The sequence below is a fragment of the Canis lupus genome, chromosome 2 (genome assembly GCF_011100685.1).
Source record: "Canis lupus familiaris isolate Mischka breed German Shepherd chromosome 2, alternate assembly UU_Cfam_GSD_1.0, whole genome shotgun sequence".
Lineage (NCBI taxonomy): Eukaryota > Metazoa > Chordata > Mammalia > Carnivora > Canidae > Canis > Canis lupus.
Window position 1 is genome coordinate 40,443,758 of NC_049223.1, and position 23,736 is coordinate 40,467,493.

The 23,736-nt window shown below is 38.7% G+C and overlaps 1 protein-coding gene across 11 annotated transcripts in view; it reads right to left on the minus strand.

Moving 5' to 3' along the window:
* Positions 1-23,736, minus strand: part of PPP2R2B (protein phosphatase 2 regulatory subunit Bbeta) — a 439,907-nt gene that overhangs the window by 273,513 nt on the left and 142,658 nt on the right. The window contains exon 1 of one of the 11 annotated variants that reach the window (XM_038530540.1): positions 21,097-21,119. The exons of the other annotated variants lie outside the window; for them this stretch is intronic. The gene's annotated coding sequence lies outside the window, so the exon portion shown is untranslated. Of the gene's footprint in view, positions 1-21,096; positions 21,120-23,736 lie in introns of those variants that run through there. 11 annotated transcript variants of the gene reach the window in all.

The window sequence follows — 23,736 nt, forward strand, 5'->3', positions numbered from 1 at the left end:
TTTTTGGATGAAACCTTGTATTGGAAAGGTCAAAAATCATTTTTTGCACATGAAGAAATTGAGACACAGATACAAATGTATATGCTACCAAATGCACGGAACAACAGCTCTGTCCAATAGAAATGTAATGCTGGCCATGTTTGTAATTGTAAAATTTTTAAGTTACTACATTAGCAAGTGAAAATAAACAAATGAAATAATTTTAATAATATTTTTAAATGTTTTAAAAAGTTTTAGAAGAAAATATTTTCTTTAATATATCAAAAATATTATGATTTCAACATAAATATAAAATTGTTACCAATCTATTTATACTCTTTTTCTTTCACCGCAAGTCTCTGAAATCTGCTGTGTAGTTTACACGTCCAGTATCTCTCAGAACTAGCCACATTTCTAGGGCTCAATAACCTCTGTGTCTAGTGGCCATGGCACTGGTATAGAGAAACTTTTCAAAAAAGTTTATTCCATTCACATAATGTGTTTTGTCATACTTTTTCAGAGAGGAATTTTTATCTACTAAGGACTTGAACAAGATCCAAAACTAACTAAAACCAAACTAAGCAACCTTAATACAGTGAACCTCACAATTATGTTTAAAACAATAGACTGAATAAGAAAACAAATACAGCCTGGGTGGCTCAGTGGTTGAGCTTCGCCTTTGGCTCAGGTCATGATCCTCATGATCCCCGGGTCATGGGGAGAGGCTATGGGGTCCTCAGGTCCCCACAGGGAGCCTGCTTCTCCCTCTGCCTACATCTCTGCCTCGCTCTGTGTCTCTCATGAATAAATAATAAAATCTTAAGAAAAAACAGATATAGACACATGCACATATATTTACATATATTTATTTATTTATTTATGATAGTCACACAGAGAGAGAGAGAGAGAGAGAGGCAGAGACATAGGCAGAGGGAGAAGCAGGCTCCATGCACCGGGGGCCCGACGTGGGATTCGATCCCGGGTCTCCAGGATCGCGCCCTGGGCCAAAGGCAGGCGCTAAACCGCTGCGCCACCCAGGGATCCCTATTTACATATATATTAAATGTAATAGTACAAATGAACTCAATCTGCATTTTCCCCTAAAACGTGTAAAGCTGAAATAATAGAGGAAAAAAGAACCAGCTTCTGAAAGTGCTAAAATGACACCATTTAACAATCCATAATAGGTATCAGGAAAAGTGTAATTCAGCCACTGTAATAGTTATCACTCTTAGAGGCCAACTGTTTAGTTTGAGCCTATGGCTTCAATTCCAGGTAGGAGAAGGAGCCAAGTTGCCAGATGTCACTGCCAAAAAAAGGACTTCCACAGCTGGATATCTGGACTCTCTTATGGCCACTAAAGCTGGAGAAATTTAAAGATACAGTGACAGGAGTTTGGCTGAGAATGATTCGTTCTTTTAGACTGAATTAGAGATTAGGACTTTGTGGTCACATGATCAACAGATCAATTTCTGAAGATTTAGTAAATTAGATATACCATTAGCTCTAACACAAACATGTAAACAGTTTTTTGTGTGCATGAGCACTTCCTCCTACCTCACACACTCTCCTTACTGATTTCCCAGGCGCCACTCTCTCCTGATCCTCCTGCTACCTCGGTGCATGCTCCTTCCACTGGGCACATGCTGGTTCCTCCTCCCTGCTTGATGTCTGAAATGTCTACACACCCTAGAGTTCCAAGTTCTTAGATTTCTCTAGCCACAGTCCCATGCCAGGGGAACCTCATCCAGTCTCACAGCTTGGCTCTCACACGATGACTAAACCCCACACTTGGATTTTGAGCACAAATCTCTCCTCTGACCACACACTAGTATTACTCACAGGAGACATGGCATTTTACTGTCTACAAGGCACCTCAATCCCTAGAGCCCACTCCCCCATACGCGCTCCGCCTTCCTGTTGCTTGGTTCCTCTCTCATTTCCCACCTCCTTCCAGTCCATCAACAGATCCTGCCAGCTCCAACTTCAGAATTCATCCAGAACCCAACCACTTCTCACCACCTCCGCTGCTGCTACCAAGTGCCAGCTACCATCTAAGATCACCATGACTGTTTCAAGACTCTGAGGAGCCTGTGATCCCTTCTTCGCCCCCTACAGAATGGTTTCTATGCAGCAAGCAGAATGGTCCTTTTAAATGCAAATCACTTCATGTCACTTTTCTGCTCAAAGCCCTTTATTGGCTTCCTACACATTCAAAGTAAAACTTTCTTAAAATGCTGGAAAGATTTGGCTCCAGCTCCAGCTCTGTCATTTTTTTTCTTTCTGCTCCTTACCTGAAGCACCACCAACTCTTCTTTCAACTCCCTTCGCTCATAGACACAGTGGCATCCTTATTGTTTACGGGGACACACTAGGAAGAGCACGCCCATCCCAGGCCCCCTGCATCTGCTGTTCTCTCTGTGCTAAGTGCCTGCCTTCAGGCAACAGCAGAGCTCAGTGTTTGGCTTCATTCTGGGTTCTACTCCAGTTATCATTTTTGTGAGATACCTTTTTTTCTTTGATCACAGAAAATAAAATAGCACCCCTTGTTCCCAGCACTCTCCACCCCTGTACTGCTGCCTGACAGTTCCTATTTATTTGGCTTTGGTTATTAGGTCGGTAGAACCTAATTTCCAGGGAGACAGGAATGTTTTTGTTCCTTGCTCTATATCTGGCACCTATAACAGTGCCTGGCACAGACTGGTTACTCTAAAGCCTTGTTGAAAGAATGAAAGAGTCAATGTGTGTTTGCGTAATAATGAAAGTCTATCAGGAGGGAATCTTAATGAACAATAAATCTAGGAAGCTTATATAGTAAAAATTTTGGCCTTGCCCAAAGAGAGGCCTGGCTTTTGCCCTAGGCTTCTGGGCAGTAACATATGTCAGACCTGATAACCATGTCTTTGTTTAGGGCAGAGGTTGCCACATTCAACAGTTTAACTGCGGGGACTGGCCACACCAGAAAGACCATGTGATTTAGGGTGGAGGATTTGGGTCATGAGCCGTTGGTTGACCTGGTGATGGAGTTCAACCATATGGGCAATCGATTAATCAATCAATCATGCTTACGTAATTGACTCCAATAAAACCTCTGAACACCAGGCTTAGTTAAGCTTTTCTGGTTAGCAGTACTCTGTATGTGTTATCATACATCAGTGGAGAGGGGTTAATGTGTGTGCCCTGAAGACAAACTCAGTTTGGAACCCTCCCTGACTCTGATCTATACATCTGTTCCTTTGGCTACTTTTTTTTTTTTTTTAAGATTTATTTATTTATTTGAAAAAGAGAGAGAGAGGGCAGGGGTAGGGAGGGGTAAAGGGAGAGGGTGAGAGAATTGCAAGCAGACTCCCCCCACCCCCCACACCCCTCCCGGATGCAAGGCTTGATCTCACAACCCTGAGGTTGCAACCTGAGCTGAAATCAACAGTCAGATACTAAACTGACTGAGCTACTCAGGCACCCCTTCTTTGGCTACTTTGTAAAAAAAGATTTTTTTAAAATTTATTTATTTATGAGAGACAGAGAGAGAGAGGCAGAGCCATAGGCAGAGGGAGAAGCAGGCTCCCCGTGGGGAGTCCAATGTGGGACTCAGTCCCCAGACCTGAGCCAAAGGCAGATGCTCAACCACTGAGCTTCCCAGGTGCCCTCCATGGCTACTTTTAACCTGTATCCCTTCCTTATTATAAATTGCAACCAAAATATAATAGCTTTTTGTGAGTTCTGTGAATCCTAGCAAATTATTAAAACCGAGGATAATTTTGGAACCCCCCCCCCCCCCAATTCTCAGTTGATGCCAGAAGTGAGGACAGTCTTGGGAACTCTGCTCTTAAACTTTTTAGTTTGGTTAACTGTAGGTAAGACTAAACAACTACCAAGCAAGTCTCGTATTAAAGGTGGCTTACAGATCATTAGGTCTAGCCTACCATTTTGCTGAGGAGAAAACTGAAGCCTTGTGCAAAGAACAAATTGCCCAGATCCCCCAGCAACAGACTGAGAACTTGGACCCTGGTGTCCTGGCTCCCATGCTTATCCCTCTACAATGACTCTTCTTAACTTTTTTCCTCAACATACTGCTTTGTCTTAAGAGGGTGAACAGAAAAGTTGTTGGAAATTAAGTTGGCTTCACTCTCCAGAGCTCTGAGGTCACTATGAAGGGGAGAATTTACTATTACTGTCTTCCAAAAGTTATGGGGGCCATCCCTAAAGGCTCCATGCTCTCCTTCATTCTCATTGTCTCCATTTTTCCAGCCTGAAAAGGTGGGCCAGGTGGAGCTGCAGGAGAGGTTGCATCAGTCCTTCTGAACCTCAGCCACAGAAGTCTAAGAAGGAAGCCTTTATGCTCATGTAGAGAAGCAGCAGTTATCACCCTCTACCTCCACAACCACGTTCTCCCATTTTCTCCTTCTTTGGAAGAAAACTTCTAAGTATAGGCATTTTGGGAAGCTACAAGATATATCACATGATAAACTTAACTTCATCATGTGGGAAAACATTTTGATAAGTTCGAAGTGTTACACAGACAAGGTTAATACCCTAGTCGTGACTACGGCCATGAGATAAGACAAAGAAGCCGAATTCAAGAATCAGATGGACCTTGAACTTGTAAGCAAGTCTGTATATGTTTTAAAGCTCAATAAATATTTATAGGATAAATACAGAGTGAAAATAATGATATTAAACATGTTTCAGATAGAGACCTCTGTAATTTCCATTTGGCATCTGACAGGGCTATAAGGATGAATAAAGTATGATAATCCAAGTTTATGAATTTACATCTGAAAAGGAGTACGGGCCCTGAGCAGTGACTTTAACATTTTAGGGTCAAAGTCACAGATCCTTTTGAGAGTTTGATGAAGGTTTGGACTCTTTCCCCAGGAAAAAAAAACAACAACATAGTTTAGAGCACGTTCTGCTTCCAAATGCTGACTCACTGTGTCTATTTCATGCACAGGAAAAGGAAAGGGGGGCCGAGGAACCTGGGACCAAAAAAAAGATCCAAAATTAAATACAAGCTTAGAATTACAGTGCCATCACCTCCCATGCATATTTTTATATGGAGAATAATAATAGCTCTCACATATATAGCACTTAATAATAATGCTGTAAGGCCAGATGTGAGACTCCTTTCTGAGATGGGTCAGCAAAGTGTAAGAGGCAAATGGTCAAACACATGATTTTTGAGAAACAGACTGCTTAAGTTCAAAACCTGCCTCTGATATTTCCTAGCAGTATAATCTTGGGCAACTTACTTAATCACTGTGTGCTTTAAATGTCAGTGGCAAAATAGTGATCATAGTAGTATCTACTTCATAAGGTTGCTATAAATATTAAATGGGTTAATAGGTATAAAATATTTACAACAGCCTGCAGCACATAACCCCCACCCAATCAGTGTTAGCTAGCAGTAGAAGCACTGCACACTGTCAGGATTATATGCTCTGTTTTTGTCCACGTGGATGCCAGATTTATTCACTTTTCTAGTTCTCATTCTTGAATTGTTTTGGCAGCTTCTTCTCCTCCCACCCCACCCCTTTCTTAGGTGCACTCAAAGCCAGGATTTCATTACAAGGGAGTATCACACTGTTTATGTCAGTGGGCTCATCAGGGAGGCATATGTTCATTCAACATCAAACATTTTCTACCTGCCTACTATGTGCTCAGCACCAGGCTTCTTAGGCGTTGGTAACAACACAGCTGGATTGCAGAGATAAATGCTGAAATTCACGTGCAAATAAGACTAATCCAGGGTTGACTAACCGCAATGTGAGAGTTTAGAGGCACCTAGCTGAGAGCAGCCCCCAAATGTAAAATGGACAATTAAAACACCGATTCTGAGGTCTGAAGCAGGACTAGCTACATAATTTGTGGGCCCAATCCAAAATAGAAACATGGGGTCCTTTGTTGGAAAAGTATTCAGGACTTCAAGACTGACAGCAGAGCACTGATTTCAAGCATGGGGCTCTGTGCATCTGCACGTTACACATCCATGAAGCCCGCCCTGCCCTGAAGGATGGTGGTGGGGGGCTACTCACAGAGAGATTCCAGCCTGCAGCAGATTGGTACTTCCTGTGTGTCATGTGTATTTCTGCTTCTGTATTTTTTCTTGTATTTTTCCTACTACCTAAGAAGTTGTTGCTTATTTTTCAACCTATACAAATCCTACATACCTTTCAAACTGTAGCTCAAGTCTTTGCTTAGAGGGAACGTGATAGAATGCAAAGAGCCATTTGTGATGCCTTTTCACCAGTTCCAGAACTGTGGCCAAGTCTCTTCTCTGATATTTGCCTTGGGAAACTGATTTTAAATGTCTTTCACAGGATGATGGGAGGGTCGAAAGGCATCACAAATACAAAAGATTTTTGGAATAAGAATTTCTCATGTTAAAAAAAAAGAATTTCTCATGTTGATGAAGAGCTTCATGACTTTTTGTGTGTGTGTGATAAAGGCTTCCCCAGGTTCTACAAACAACAAGTGGTTTTTGCTCTAAGTGAACACACATACACACTTGTGCAAGCACCTACGTGTCCCTTTCACTGCTGACTCCTACTTGAATTTGTGATCTTTCTCATTTAACTTCTTAAAGTCATCAGGTGTTTAGACTTTACCTCTTCCAATCCATCCTCCTCTCTAAGTGAACATGTTCTTTATAACTCATAGATCTGATCCTCTAATTGTTCTAAACCCTTACGTGGCTCCCCATTCCAAAACCTGAGGGCACCGAACTGTCAGTGTCTTTTGAGGTGTTAATCTTTTCTGGGAAAAGAGGTGTGGAATTTGAGAAAAAAATAGAATCATGATATATGCCTCTGTTGTATGTTTACAAAACACATTAAAAAGCTCTGAGAAGTCCTGTAATAAGGAAGTTAATTTAACTTTGTATAAACCAGAATTTTCCATGTAAGTTTGGCCATATTAACATTCTATAAGAAATTTGTATTCTATAGTAAACCTTTGGCCAAAGCTGGCCAGTGGGATGACAAACAAACTCCAGCTTGGTTTATGGAGCTTCCATAATCTCTAAGTTCCTAGTCCATTTATTGCCATACCCTTCCCAAGACCCATGCTCCAGGAGCAGTGGGCCATTTCAAGTTTCTTGAAAGATTTTGAGCTCTGTATCTGCTGTGCTCTCTGCTGAGGATGTTGTCAACCACTCATCCCTCCATTTATGCTCTGGTGATCTGTTACTCAATAGGGCCCAGTTCAATTGCCCTGTGATGTCTTCTCTGACATGCTTGGTAACTGCATTGTCTCCTAATTTCAGTGTGTTAACTGCTTCTATGGAATTCCACAAAAAATAATTGCTGATGTTTACTGAACATCTTCTCTGTGCCAGGGATGTAGTTCTTAGTGTAGTGTAGGCAATCCACTACAAGATGATTAAAATGAGAAGAAATACACAGAGTAAGAAACTCACTCATTTTTCTGTGTTTTCTATCTTTTGAGTAGTACTCACTGTCCACCTACTTGTCCAAACCAGAAACCCAAAAGACATTTTTAACACCTTTCCCTCTACCCTACATCTATTCAAATCCTATTAATTCCAGTTCCCTGACAACCATAAAATCTGTCCCCATCTATCCATTCATGTTACCACCAGTTTAACTTGGGCCATTACCTCTCAGAAATTCCTGCAGTAGCTCCCTAGCAAATCTTCTGCTCTCCTAGCACCATCATCCTGAAATACAGGTCTGATTATGCCAAGTGCCCTGCTTAACTTACTGAGTGGCTTCCCCTGAGTCTTTAAGGGCGGGGGGGGGGGGGGTGTTGGAAACAAGACCCTTAACACAGCTTTAAAAACTCTTTAAGGACTGGCTCCTGCCTACTTCTTAACTTTCATTTTCATTTCATCCAATCAGGATCCCACAGTCTATGCTGGAAAATCCAATGAGTCTCTCAAAGTTTCCTGGCCTTGCCAAGCATTCCTTTGCCCCTGGACCTCTGTTCACAGTTTTTCTTCTTTCTCATCTTCACCTTTTACTCCACAAGCTTCCTAAATGTAGACTGAGGTTCATGCTCTTCCGCTGTTACCTCATAGCTCCTGGGAATCATTGTCTTTTTTCCTATGAGATCTTTGGGAGCAGAGCCTGTGGATTTACTGCTATATCTATACATAATGCAGAGCCTACCACACAATAATGCCCTGGAATAATAATGTTGAATGCCTGAATGAATCAAAGAATAAATAAATGGATGAATGAAAGCAAAACTAAAGAGCAGCCTGGAGTGTTAAAAGAGAAGAGATTAAGAGCTTGATTGCACCTGTCTGCTTGCCTTTGGCCTCCATATCAAAATTCATTGTCCTTTCAACTCCCCACAAACACCTTTTCACTCCAACTGCATAGCCTTTGTGATTGCCGGGAATGTTCTTTCCCTTCCCACCCCTAGTTAATGCTCCTTAAATCCTTCACATTTAAGATTAGTCATCCTTTCTACAGGAAAAATTCTTGCCAATTCAGACCAAGTCAGCCCCTCTACTATGTTATCCTCATGCCACTAAGTGTCTGTCCTTCATCCTTCTCACTACATTATATTTCTACATCTATGTCTAGGACTGTTCATTTAGTAACTGCTTCCTTTAGGAGGCAGTAAACTCCACAAGAGAATCATATCTGCTTTTTATTCACCATTGGGTTCCCAATGCCTAATACCATACCTGACACACAAAATAAAAGTCTGTTAAATGGATTCATGTATTAAAACCTCAGTGTCTCATCAGCAGTTTGTTGGCTCATTTTAGTACTGTGTATATAGTAGGGTTTGATAAGAAATCATTGTTTATTAAATGAAAGACTAGAACTGATTTTCTTTCCCCAGTTTCCCCAGTAATCATTAACTGGTATGCTTGAAGTAAATAAATTCATTCCTACAAATTTAGCAACATATGTGTATGTCTGCACTAGCTTCTTAGGTGTTTATGTTTATAATTTCTCTAGAAACAAATGTGAATGTTGTCAAAAGAATCTGATCTGTGCTGGATCTTAGACTCTACCTTGATAGGCAAATAAGGAACTGCAAGTCGAATTCTCACAGAAAAGGACAAGAGCTCTAACTCACAGATTCTACAACATGCACATAATTGGAAGACGTCAAAACCTGTCATGTCATAGATTAGCCAGTGATTCTCCAGCAAGTAATTATTAAAATGGCAAAACAAATAATCTTGAGGAGTCATTACTGTTTGTCAATTTATTGGATATAAACAGTACTGACTAGGTGATAACCTGGCTCAGTTTTCTAATACATTTAGGGCTGAGCAAAATGAAATGAACTTAAACAAAGGCAGAGGGCCGGAGAGAGACATTAAAGAAAGCTAAGTCTACAGCTTATCGAGTTACACAAACTTGGATGTGACTATGAAGTGCTCTTTCTCCATATTTTAAGGAAGATGGTAAGCACTTATATTATAAAGGCTCTTTACCTCATGATCAAATCAGCTGCCATTTGATGGGTGCTTACTAACTGCCAGGCACTGGGCTTATGTCTTTATGTACACATTACTTCTCTCTCTCTTGACCACCCCACAAAAGAAGTATCATTTGTATAATTGAGGCAACTGAGACAGTGTTAGCTTATAGCAACAGAATGGGGCAGATCTGGGATTTGAACCGTTTTACTTGACTCTTAGCCAGCTACTCCATAATGGTTTCATTTACATATTCCCATCTATGTTTAAGGTCTTTTATCCAGAAAGTATATACTTAATATTTGTCAAAAAACCATAAAGCTATAATCTCCACAATTCTTTGAAAATAACATCTAAACAGTTACCAGAATGATTTTTCTCTCAAAAAATTTGTTCACTTTGAAGTATCCTGTAATGGTGAGAGTTTATGAAAATATAAAGAAATCCTTGAATTTTTATTGTTGAAAAAGAAATTAAGACATTTTCTGTGTTTTTTTTAATTTTTTTGGTAATTTACCTCTCTATTACTTAGAACATTATACTCCTACCTATTGATTATTGAATATTCCAAATTTAAAGGCATTAGGGGAATTTAATACCTGAAAACAGAGAAACTTGTTATAACTGGGGGAAAAGTGGAGGTTCAAACTTTCAAAGAAGAAAGCTTTTCTACTTTAAAACAAAGTTGCAAGGGGGCACGTGGGTGGCTCAGTCAGTTGAGCATCTGACTCTTAATCTCAGCTCAGATCTTAATGTCAGGATCATGACGTCAAACCCTGTATTTAGCTCCATGCTGGGTGTGGAGTCTACTTAAAAACAAACAAACAAACAAACAAATAAATAAAAACACAAAGTTGCAGAATGTAGAAGTAGACCATCTAAGAGAGGCTGGCATCTCTTACAAAGGTAATAGCCTGCCTTGATTTAGGAAAAGCAGAAAAAGAAAATTAAAGGTAATAGTGAACTGAATATACATTTATCATCTCTTTTTCCCAAGCTCTTTTAAATGAAGTAAAGGAACAAAGCAGACCTCACAACAATAAAGAAAGTATAGGGTGGGGGCATTAAGGAGAGTATAGGGTAAGGGGCATTAAGTGGACTATGGATTTCATGTTTCTGGGAGAAGAAAAGTAGATAGAAGGATAATGATGATGAAGGGGAGAGGTGACATGAGGCAAAATAGAGTACTTATCTACCTTGCAGAAACCTAGAGAGGTTCAGGACTTAGAAACACCAAAAATGATATAAGACGAGAACCAAAAAATGGAGATGTTAAAATAAAATCCATAGAAAAATTGATTGATCTGCCCTTCATCCCCACTGTCTAACTCCTCTCTCTACTTTACCCTAGAGGACACAATAGAATATCCTTCCCTTTGAAAAAATTTAAATAGTCTGGGATAGACTAAGGTGGTGAGGATAGGAGTTGTGTGTCCAAGGTGAAATGTTTTACATTCTGGCATCTAGAGGTTCCCAAATGCAAGACAATTTCCCTGCCTGATCACTCTACTATGAAAGTAGCCAGTGATAAATTCTATTCGTGTTCATTCAACTATTCTATTGATTCATTCTCATATACGACAAGGCAATGTAAGATCACCTAGATGATTGAGTAAAACGTACAATATAAAAAAAAATCAAGAAAAACATAAAAATAGATACTAGTGGACACAGATATTCTATTAGGAACATAAATAATTAGTGCATGCAGAAATACTAAAAAAGGGAATAAATGAATAAAGAATAAATGCTATAAAAAAGGAACAAGTAGAGAATAAGGAAAAAAATCCATGAAATGAAAAAAATATGGCTAATTTGTTTTTAAATCATTGGAAGGTTAAAAGTCAAAGAACAGAAGAGAATGCTCAAAAATAAACACATACATATATGGTCAAACTAATTTTTGACAAAGGTGCCAATAAACACATCTTTTCAATAAATGGTGCTGGGAAAACTGAACAGCAACATGCAAAAAACTGAAATTGAATCCTTATCTTACCCCCCCAAACACACACACAAAATCAACTCAAAATGGGTTAAAGACCGAAACATAAGACCTGAAACTATGAAACTCTTAGAAGTAAACATAAGAGAAAGGTCTTTAACACTGATCTTGTTTTTTTTATATAACACTAAAGCACAAAAATAAACAAGTGGCATTATATCAAACTGAAACGTTTCTACATAGCAAAAGAGACAATCAAAATGAAATGAATGAATGGAATGAAAGAATGTTTACAAACAATGTATCTGATAAGAGGTTTATATCTAAAAAATATAAGGAACTCCTATAATTCAATAGCAAAATAACAAATAGCCCAACCAAAACAGCAAAGAACCTGAATGAACACTTTTCCAAGATTCACAAATGGTCAACAAGTATATAAAAAGGTGCCCAACATCACCTTTTTAAAATAATCACCTAAAATAATCAACAGGGAGATGAAAATCAAAATCAAAATAAGCTAACACCTCACACCTGTTAGGATGGCTATTCTCAAAAAGTCAAATGATAACAAGTATTTATGAAGTTGTAGAAAAAAGGGCACCCCTATGCACTGTTGGAGAGAAATATACAATAGGTATAGCCATGATAGAAAACAGTATAATAAAGGTTCCTCAAAACATTAAAAATAAAACCACCACCATATGATCCAGCAATTCCACTTCTGGGTATAAGAAAAAAAAAAGAAGAAAGAAGGAAGGAAGGAAGGAAAGAAAGAAAGAAAGAAAGAAAGAAAGAAAGAAAGAAAGAAAGAAAGAAAGAAAGAAAAGAAAAGAAAAGAAATCACTATCTCTAAGATATATTTGTGCTCCCATGTTCATTGCAACATTATTCATAGTAGCCAAGATACAGAAATATCCTAGTGTCTGTCGATGGATAAATGGATAGAGAAAATATGATATTTTAAAGAAAGAAAGAACATCAAGCTCATAGTAATAAAGAAGAGAGTGTTTACCTAAAGCTGGGGGGATGCGAGAAAAGGAAAGATATTGATCAAAGGTAAAACCTTTCAGTTACAAGATGAGTATGTTCTGGAGACCTAATGAACAGCAGTAGCTGGCTATACTATTAGGTGACTATCGTTAATAATCATGTACTATACACATGAAATTTGCTAAGAGTGTAGAGCCTAAGTATTCTCACCACACATATACAAACTATGTGAGATGATGGATATGTTAATTAGTTCAAGAATTAATTTGATTGTGGTACTAATTCTACAGTGTATACTTATATAAAAACATCACTTTGTACACCCTAAATATATACAATTGTACTTTAATAAAGCTGGGGGAAAAGTAGGACAAAAAGAAAATATTAGAGCTAATAAAATTAGGAAATTATTCTATGAAGCCCAACAGCCAACTGAAAGAAATATCAGAAAGCTCCTTTTTCATTAGGAAATCAAAAGGAAAAAAAATTGTTAAGGAAGTACTTGAAGAGAATTTCCCCCAATTAAAGAACATGATTCCTTAAGAATGAAAAGACCCATTGGGTATTTATACTGATTATTTAAAAAAAAAAAACCCACAACTACATAATTATTTAAAATTTTCAGAACACCAAGGATAAACAGAAGATTCTAAAAATTTCCTAGAAGAAAACAGAGGCCAAATATATGGCCATAACTATCTATCTATCTATCTTCTGTCTGTCTATTTATCTATCTATCTATCTATCTATCTATCTATCTATCTATCTATCATCTATCATCTATTTATCTATTTATTTATGTAATCTCTACACCCAACACAGAGCTTGAACTCATGGCTTTGTGATCAAGAGCCCCATACTCTTCCGACTGAGGCTGCCAGGTGCCCTTGTGGCCATAACTTTTAGATTAGAATCTTCTTCTCAGCAACAGTAGTCCCTTATAAAAAAGAATGAAGCAACAACTTCAAAATTCCAAGAAAGAATGTAGCAGCAATGTCCAAAATAGCCAAACCGTGGAAGGAGCCTCGGTGTCCATCGAAAGATGAATGGATAAAGAAGATGTGGTTTAGGTATACGATGGAATATTACTCAGCCATTAGAAATGACAAACACCCACCATTTGCTTCAACGTGGATGGAACTGGAAGGTATTATGCTGAGTGAAGTAAGTCAGTCGGAGAAGGACAAACATTATATGTTCTCATTCATTTGGGGAATATAAATAATAGTGAAAGGGATTAGAAGGGAAGGGAGAAGAAATGGGTAGGAAATATCAGAAAGGGAGACAGAACATGAAGACTCCTAACTCTGGGAAATGAACTAGGGGTAGTGGAAGGGGAGGAGGCGGGGGGTGGGGGTGAATGGGTGATGGGCACTGAGGGGGGCACTTGATGGGATGAGCACTGGGTGTTATTCTGTATGTTAGCAAATTGAACACCAATAAAAAATAAATTTATTATTAAAAAAAAAAGAATGCTTTTTAAATAAGAATTCAATACTATCAATTGAGTGAATGACTGGGAAACCGAAAATTTACTGAGCTATCCCATTCTTTTGCCAGATACCTTACTTGAAATATCAAGATACCTTTAAGGGCAGTATTATTTTCACAATTCTCAAAAGAAATCTGCTAATAGGTCAACCCAATGAAAAAGCGGCAAAGTCAGAAATACACCTGTGTCAGTCTGCTACTCTTTTTCTAGAATATAGCACCAGGCCTTTGTTTTTAAAATTAATTTATTATTTTTTTTTAAATTAATTTTTTTAAAGCAGGTTCCATGCCCAATATGGAGTCCAACACAGGGCTTGAACTCATGAAATCTTGAACACCTGGGATTGAGACCTGAACTGAGATCCAGGGTGGGCCACGTAACTGACTGAGCCAATCAGACATCCCAGCACCAGGCCTTTGAATGCACAAAGGGAGACTAGCTGACACAGTGAAGAAACTGCAATGTGGAAGTAGGGAGAGTAATCCACTACTGGGACTTTAGGGCAAAGGGAAGGCTGCTGCCACCTGTAAATGGCATTGTTGCTACCCTGGCAACTTTCGAAGGTTAATGTTCCAGCTGACAGCATACAACTGAAGAGATTTCACAGATTGAGGTATATACAATTCTCAAGTCAAATACAATGAAGCAACTCCCATTAAAGATTGCTGGCTTAATGGTGCTAACTTAAAATAGGAAACAAATTGAAACCAAAGCACAGATTCCCCCTACATGTTAATGCTCTCTTTCTCTTTCAAACCATGCCCTGAATCCCATTTATTCACTCATGAAACAAATATGCATTATATCTGAGGACCTTCCCCTAGGCACTATGCCAACGAAGATGAATGAAATAGAAAGTCTCTGTCGTCATGAAATGCTGTCTGCGAAGATAATGAAGAGGATTCGGTGAGAGAAAAGAATGCAAGGGGGAGGGAGACTTGCTTGGTTGGAATGATCAGAGAAGGGCTCTCCCGCAAGGTAACATTTCAATGGATTCAACAGATCTAGCTATGTGAAGAGGTGCTGTGATGGGTGCTGCATTACAGACAGGGGAGAGTAGTGCAAACACCCCAAGGTGAGAAACAGCTTTGGGGGCTCAAGGAACTGAAATATTGGACCAAAGTAATAGAAAGGGAGGATGAACCAAGATGAAACTGGAAAGGTAATTAGAACCATTAGCACATTGGGCCTGTAGGCTACTGTAGGAAATTAGAAGAGACTCCAAGCTGTGATGAAAACTCTCTGAAGACTAAAAAGCACAGCAGGGACATGAACTCGGGCATAGTCCTGTGTTTTATCCACTTAAGGACCTCATCATGTGTGCATACCACAGGCATCTCAAAACCAACAGACATCATCTTCCTTGCCCCAAAGCCTTCAACCCTTTCCACGCCTCCCTCTCCTTTGAGTCCCTTCAAATACTTCTTGAGAATCAACTCTTTGTCCAAATACCTCCCGGATCCCTTGTGTAGCCAAATGGCAAAATATCACCACCTTAACATTTTCAATTTCCTCACCCACACATCCAGTCAGCAAATACATCCTATTAACAAACTACATCCTACTGCAAAATGTCTAATTCTGACAGCTTCTAGCTTTTATCATTGGTTATTTAATATTAATAATAATAGAGATAACACTATTGCTACAAAAACAACTATTACAAGTACTGCTAATAGTCTTACTATGGAGCAGGCTTTGTTCTGTGCATTTTATATAATTAAACACATTTATTTTTCACAAAATCCTAAGAGGTCTAGATCCGCCACTTCTTTATAGTGTTCTTACTGGTTGTCAATACTCTTTCTAATCTATCCTACCCATTTCCCCCCCCCCCCCCACACACAAAACTGCGATGAATCCAAAGGACATTTACGGTATCTCAATGCTTTCAGAATGACATCTCAAGTCCTTAATTTGGTTATCACTTTATCATGGTCTGGTCCTAATCTGCGCTTCCCAATACATAACCCTCTTATTCTCTACACAGAATATATTTTTGCTACACTGGAATAAAAATATTTGCAATTATCTGAATACAACAGTTTTCAAATTATAGTCTGAGCACCCGAGGGCTCCCTGAAACCCCTTTAGGGGGTCCACAGATTAAAACTATTTTCATAATACTTAGAAGTTATTTGTGTTTTTACTTTCATATTCTCATGAGTGTATAGAGGAGTTTTCCAGAGGCTACTTGATGTGTGATTTCACAACAAACTGAATATAAAGCATATATGAGAAACCAGCTCTCCTCTATAAAGCCAGACATTAAAGAGATTTACAAAAAATATAAAGCAATGCTATTCTTCTTACTAATACTTTGTTTTGAGAAATATAGTAATTTTTCATGAAAGTATGTTGCGGATATTAATATGCAAATGGTTTATTATCGTTTAAAAAATGAATTAATAAATATTTCTAAAATTTGTTTTAATTTCTAATACAGTAAATATAAGAAGATAATTACCCCATAAATTAAAAGTCTTTGGGGTCCTCAACAATTTTTACAGTTGCAAAGGGGTCCTAAAATTGAGAACCACAGTTCTCATGGTTAGGAATATATGCTTTTTTAAAATTTATTTATTTATTTTTATGATAGGCACACAGTGAGAGAGAGAGAGAGAGAGAGAGAGAGGCAGAGACACAGGCAGAGGGAGAAGCAGGCTCCATGCAGGAAGCCCGACGTGGGACTCGATTCCAGGTCCCCAGGATCACACCCCAGGCTGCAGGCGGCGCCAAACCGCTGCGCCACCGGGGCTGCCAGGAATATATGCTTTAAATCAAATTGGCCTGGAGGTACTAAAAACTTTTTGACCTCAGGAAAGTTAAAGTTAAATCAGGATCCTGAGTTTCTTCAATAGAAAAAAGGAGGGCACCCTGGGTGGCTCAGCGGTTTAGCGTCGCCTTCTGCCCAGGGTGTGATCCTGGAGACCCAGGATTGAGTCCCACGTAGGGCTCCCTGCATGGAGCCTGCTTCTCCCTCTGCCTGTGTCTCTGCCTCTCTCTCTCTGTCTCTCATGAAAAAATAAATAAAATCTTTTAGAAAAATGGAAATAATAATTATTATCAACCTTATAGGCTAATAGAACCAAAATACTTGAGCCAGAATTGGCACCTGCAAACATGCAAAAAGGGAGAGTCTGCCATTATCATCATCAACATAACAATCATTTTAATTGTCATTTTCAAATGTGCTCTGGCTTTTCAGCTTCAGAGTTATCAGTGATCTTATCTCTGCAGGGATAATTCTCTTTTAGAGAATTTTTTACCTACTGAGAGCCAACAGCAGTAGGATAATATTTTGTAGAATTAGGAGGTGACTCTCACTCTTCCTTGGACCTATCATTCAAGCAGTTGAGATAGCCCCTTCTGTGCACTCAACTCAGAACCGAAGAAGGCAGACCCAAAAAGACCAAAGTGTTACATTCTTTGTTTATTAGTTTCTAACTACACTTTTAGAACTTATAGCAGAGATATTAATCTTAGAGTCTGGTGCCTGGGAAGGGAATAAAAAGGACTTTTGAAGATCAAAAGCTTGGCTTTAAATACTGAGCACCAATGCCTGGCGGATTGAAAGCTTGGCATTTATTCTATGAGGAAGAAAAAGAAGGGAAGAAAGCAAGCTGATTGCATAAGAGCATTATGATGAAAGGAAACCAAAGTCTGACCAAGTGGCAGGAAGCATGAAGATCAGATGGGCAAGTCTACATATTGGATGTCCCCTGAATTTCTGATAAGCTCATTAAATTCATCCTGAGAGAGGCAGATGAATAATAGAAATCACAGAGAAATTACGGGAAATCCCACAGATGGCAGTGGAGACCAGGGCCTCAAGTTCTAAATTATAGCCCTGAGGTTATAAACTTCTTGGAGATGGAGAAACCTCATGTCTAACCACTGTGGGACCTGAGTGACAGGTGTGACAACTGTTCATGAAGACTGCTGAGTACATCAGCTTGGAGTCCTATAATCCTAACATCAGGTGAAAGAGAATGCTAGAAGTGCCTATAGCTCCCTGAGAGAAAAGCAAAAGACAGTTAAGAATATGCTGGTAGACCCAAAGTTGCCAGGAGTCAAATGAATGCATGAGCATTGGATTGGAGGTAACTATATGACCACATTCACTAGTAACAGATAATAACATCAATGTCAGGAAATAGAAAAGAGTCACACCTAAGCCAGGACTGGGGGAAAAAAAACCCATAAACTAAACATATTTGATAAAGAACTTGTATCTAGCCTCTTTAAAACATTTCTTACAATGATAAAAAAGACAACCTGATAAAATGTGAGTGAAATAGTTGAAAATACTTACCCAAAGAGAATGTACAGATGGCAAATGAGCACATGAAAATACGTTTAACATTATTAGTCATTAGAGAAAAGCAAATTAAAGCCATTATGAAAAGCACTGCATACCGACTAGAATTGCTAAGGCTAACTGTATCAAGTGTTGGTGAGGATGTGGAGCAACGGACCATGTTGTACAGTAATGGTGGGAATAAATCACACTCTGGAAAATATTTGGTAGTTTTCTTTGAACAGACACCATTCAGTACATTCATAGATATTTATTCAAGGGAAATAAAAACATATGTCCACACAAATATTTGTATTTGAATGTTCATAACAGCTTTATTAAATAGCCAAAAATTGGAGCAACCCAAATGTCTACCAACTGGTGAATGCTGTAGTACTTCTACACAATGTAATACTTACCATTCAACAACTAATGATGAACAGTACCTAGATATATCTCAAAATCTTGTGGTAACTGAAAGAATCCCAAAACAAAAGGTATATGCTGTATGATTCCATTAATATGATATTTTAGAAAGAACAAAACTACAGTGACAAATGGTAGATCACTGGTTCCTAGTGCCACATGGTGGGAAGAGGGGGTTGATTTCAAAAGTGCAGAACACAACCTTTTAGGGTAATGGAAATATTTTCTGTCCTATCCAATATGGTAGCCCCTAGCCACATGACTATTGAGTGCTTGACATATGGTTCATATCACCAAAGGACTGGATTTTTTATCACATATAATTTAAATTAAATGAAATATAGATGAAATTAAAAGTTACAATGGGGGATCCCTGGGTGGCTCAGCGGTTTAGCGTCTGCCTTTGGCCCAGGGTGTGATCCTGGAGTCCCGGGATCAAGTCCCGCATCAGGCTCCCTGCATGGAGCCTGCTTCTCCTTCTGCCTGTGTCTCTGTCTGTCTCTCTCTCTCTCTCTCTGTGTGTCTCTCATGAATGAATAAATACAATTTTTTTAAAAAGTTACAATGGAAAACTTTTATGTATGTTTGGAGAAAATTGGGCCTTTTAATCCATTTCTTTGTGAATTTTATAAAAATTTTATACAAATCATGCGTTTTTGATGAAAATTTTGTGCCTGAATTGTGATATCCTGTAAGGGTAAAACACACAATGAATTTCAAAGAATTAATGTGAAGAAAGATGTAAAATACTTTGTTGATATATTTTTACATTGACTACATGTCAAAATAACAATATTTGGCTATATTAAGTTAAATGTATTTAATTGATTTATTATTAAAATCAAGTTATCCTTTTTTCTATTTTTTAATAAAAGGTGGTCACTGGAAATTTTTAAATTAAATTATGTGGTTTATTATATTTCTATTGGACAGCACTATTTTATATAATGATCATGGGAATGGTTATAAGACCCTATGCCCTATCAAAATTTATTGAACTGTACATTTAAAACTAGCACATTTGGGGGCACATGTGTGGCTCAGTCAGTTAAGTGTCTGCCTTTGGCTTGGGTCATGATCTCAGGGTCCTGGGATCAAGCCCCGTGTTGAGATCCCTGCTGCGCGGGGAACCTGCTTCTCTCTCTCCCTCTGCCGCTGCCGCTGCCGCTAGCCCTGCTTGTGCTTGTGCTTTCTCTCTCTCTGCTAAATAAATAAATACATACATACATAAATACATAAATAAATTCTTTAAAAATAAATTAAACAAAACTAGCAAATTTGATAACATGTCAATTATACCTCATACAACAGATTAAAATAAAAAAGATAACATACATCAAAGAATACCATCAGGAAGACCAGTCAAGATGAGCTACATCTGGAGATGGGAAAAATAAATTACTCTTGCGGGGTGGTAAAAAATGAGGTTACACCTGGAGTAGAGGATAAAATGAGTAACACCTGGGAAGGACTTGCTGCTTTATGCCTCTTGGGGATAAGTGCCATCTGGAGTAGGGACAAGATGAGTTATGGCTGGAAGGCGGCACCCCAAGGATAGAGGCCCATATGGGACGCCAGAAAAAGTAAATACTCCTTTGCTGATTCCCATGAGGACAGAGGATGGACGAGGGATGACATTCTATAGGGGAAGGGGAAAATACAGAGGGGTTGGGTATGTGTGCAATTAATTGATTGTGTAAATCTTAAATTTTCAGTTTAAAAATAAAAGTCATTGCATTACCATGAGTTGGCAAGACTACATCTTCTGACATCAATCAGCAGAAGTGAAAGTTAAAATCAATCAACAAAGCTACGGTTTTGTACGAGTGAGTTGGTGAGCTATTGCAACTATATGTTTTAAGCCATGAACATGCCCAGAAGTCACATTCTTTATGTACATTCCCATATTTTGTCCTCTCAAATCAAATGATATGATCCCCCAAAACCATGGTACCCAAAGTGACATAAGGTATACCTTGAACACTACAGCAAACTCACAGGGGTGTATGGCAATTTAAAATTTTTTAAGGAAACACACCTCTCAGATGCCACGTAAACCACTAACATGAGGTAGATCACATGTATCACATTGTGCTTTATGTCACATGTTTGCAAAGCTTAGTTTTCAGTGATTGCTATTTCCAACTAATTATGGTTTGAAAATTAATATGAAAGCCCAAATCTGGTTCAGAAGTTGAGGACATTGTTCAGTGCTCAGCAGGTCCTTGTGATTACATAAAAGTTATATTAATTTTTTTCTCTTAAATTATATCTATTTTTTCAAAATTCTACTAAATTATTTGGATGAAAATATGTATGAAGTTGTTCAGAGCTACTTAATAGCTCTGTGAAACAATGACTAAGACAGTAAAGGCTCTGGGAACTAAGCAAGTTTAGAGATCTCTGTCCTTCAAGGTTCATATCATTGTTTCCACATTGTAGGAGAAGCAGCTGATAACCTGAGTATGGAGGAGTTAGCCCAAGGGCAAATACTACTAGGTACCAGGCTTCGGTACCTACTTCCACGCACCCCTCGACATAAAACTCATGCTCTTTACCTTCTAGGTTTCCTTTATGATCCTTCAGTACAGCTCCTGGAGACAGTCACCCAAGAAAAGGCAGATGGCCCATGGAGAAGTAATAGTGGGAGAGGAGTTCCCTTGGGAGTGAAAGAGGGCATTGGGAGGTCACAAAAAGAAGCAGGGTCAGTGACCCCAGCTGTTTCTAACCACCAACAATTCCCACAATTGAAATTTACACTGAGAGATTAAGTGACTTATTTGGGGTCCCATGAGGACCTCATCCATCCTCCTAGAGTATGATATCCTACCCCCAGCAAAAATGGAGGAAAGAGGGAGTAACGTTGTATCAAGTCAAGCTCTCTTGAGTTCAGTTCATTAGCGTCTTGGGTGTTCCTGGACTTTTATTCTAACCACAATATGCTTCAAGGAATGATAATGTGACCCTTTTCTTATCCTGATGTGATAAAATTGTGAAGCATTTTCTTCACAATTATATATATATTACTATCCTCTTAAGAGGTCAGTAAAACATTTCATTTAGAAACCTGATTTATTTGCATCCATAATATTCCTGTTAGTTAGACAATCTACCTAATACCCTTGCATGAAATATTTTTAATTACCCTTTCCAAAATATAGAGAGAAGCCTCCTGAATAAGAGAAGGCATTAACTATCTTAAACAGGAACCCATTTGCAGATTAAATTTGCCAAAAGGTCAGCTTGCAGCTGCCACTGTGTTGCAAACCCCAATGTCCTCTGTGTCACATACTGTGACATATCTTGAGAAGAGTCAGGGTCTTTTCCAGTCCGCTGATTCTCTGTTTCAATTAGAATAGATTTAAGAGTCCCCAAGCTCTGATTTCGAGGTGGCCTTGCACAATATTATTAATAATTCAATCATACCTGTGCTGATAACAGATTACATTTATACCATCCTACACACACACACAAAAAAAAGCCCAAACAGATTAAGGACTACCCCATGGCTAATTTCTTTAGCAGTTTCATATCTGATTGACATCCATTTATCTAATTGCAGCTAGAAGATTTAATTTTCATTTTGTTGGCTTAGAATTAATGAGAAAACCTGTTTACTTTTTAAATATTTGACTCATCTCCTGAATAAGTTGAGATAGTCCATTCCATGGGGTGAATACTATATTTTATCAGTTTTCAATTTCTGAATTCATTTCAGCTGAGTCTAGCTATTTACACTTTGAAACCTAATATGAAATTTAATCTTTCATTGCAAATAATTCCATTTTTTATGTGAGGCTAACAATGAAGTGGGCAGCAGAGTGTTCATTTGGAAATTCAGAAAATTTTAGAGACAGAGAACATCTTAAAGAGCTCTCCAGCCCTGGGTTTAAAACCTGCTTTGATTGTTTATGAACTTCCAAGTAACCTAGCATAGTTTATTTAATCCAGATTTGAGACAAGTGAGGTGCCTAGTGCACAAAATGTGAGGTGTTCACTCTCAGGGTTGTGGCATGGCCTGTGAGTGAGTACCTCCTTCCTTAACTTTTGTGCCATAGGCTCATAGCTTGCTTGGCTCCAGTCCTGACTCTGGTCTCAGAGGATCCCTTGGCTTTATCTGCTAAAATGTACTGCTACTAGTAACCTTTCTCGTGGTGGTGTCGTGAGGATGAAATGAAATATTTCACACCAAGCCCTAAACATATTGCCTGGCACATAGTAAGCATCAATCAGCGTTCAATGATGTTGCTATTAATAGTATATTATTGTTATGGACTCAATTGCCCCCTGCTCCCATTCATATATTGAAGCCCTAACTCCCAATGTGATGGTATTTGGAGGTGGGGCCTTTGAGAGGTGACTGGGATTAGATGATGTCATTAAGAGTGGGGTCCCCATGATGGGGTTAGTATCATTATAAGAATTTGAGGACACAACATTTGAAGACACAGCAAAAGGTAGCTCTGTGCAAGCCAGGAAGAGGACACTCACAAAAACCTGATCATTTCATCACCCACCCATCTTGGGGACTTTCAGCCTCCAGAACAGTAAGAAATAAGTTTTTATTATTTAAGCCACTGGGTTTTGGTATTTTATTATGGCAGCCTAAGCAGACTAAAACAATTATGTTGTATTATGCAATTTGATGGTGTTACATCTAGCCTTTCAGTGGTCTGTTAGGCTCTTTTTAAAATAAGGTAGAGGGATCCCTGGGTGGCTCAGCGGTTTGGCGCCTGCCTTTGGCCCAGGGCGCGATCCTGGAGACCCGGGATCGAATCCCACATTGGGCTCCCAGTGCATGGAGCCTGCTTCTCCCTCTGCCTGTGTCTCTGCCTCTCTCTCTCTCTCTGTGACTATCATAAATAAATAAAAATTTAAAAAAATAAAAAATAAAATAAAATAAAATAAGGTAGAAAATCATTAACATGTCACCAAAACCCAGAATGATCTGGTCCCTGCATACCTCTCCAGCTTTATCTTCTAATATTCTTCCTGAAAATCTCTGTACAACAATCACACTGGTCTTCTTTTTGGATTCTTGAACATACCATGCTCCATCTCCTTATCTGCCACAGGGCCTTCACATAGACTGTTCCTAGTCCAAAATGTTTTAGTATCCTTTTTCATACAGTTAACCCCCTTCTCCTTGATATTATACTCCATCATATCCTTAGGGCTAATTCAGACCTGTCAGACAT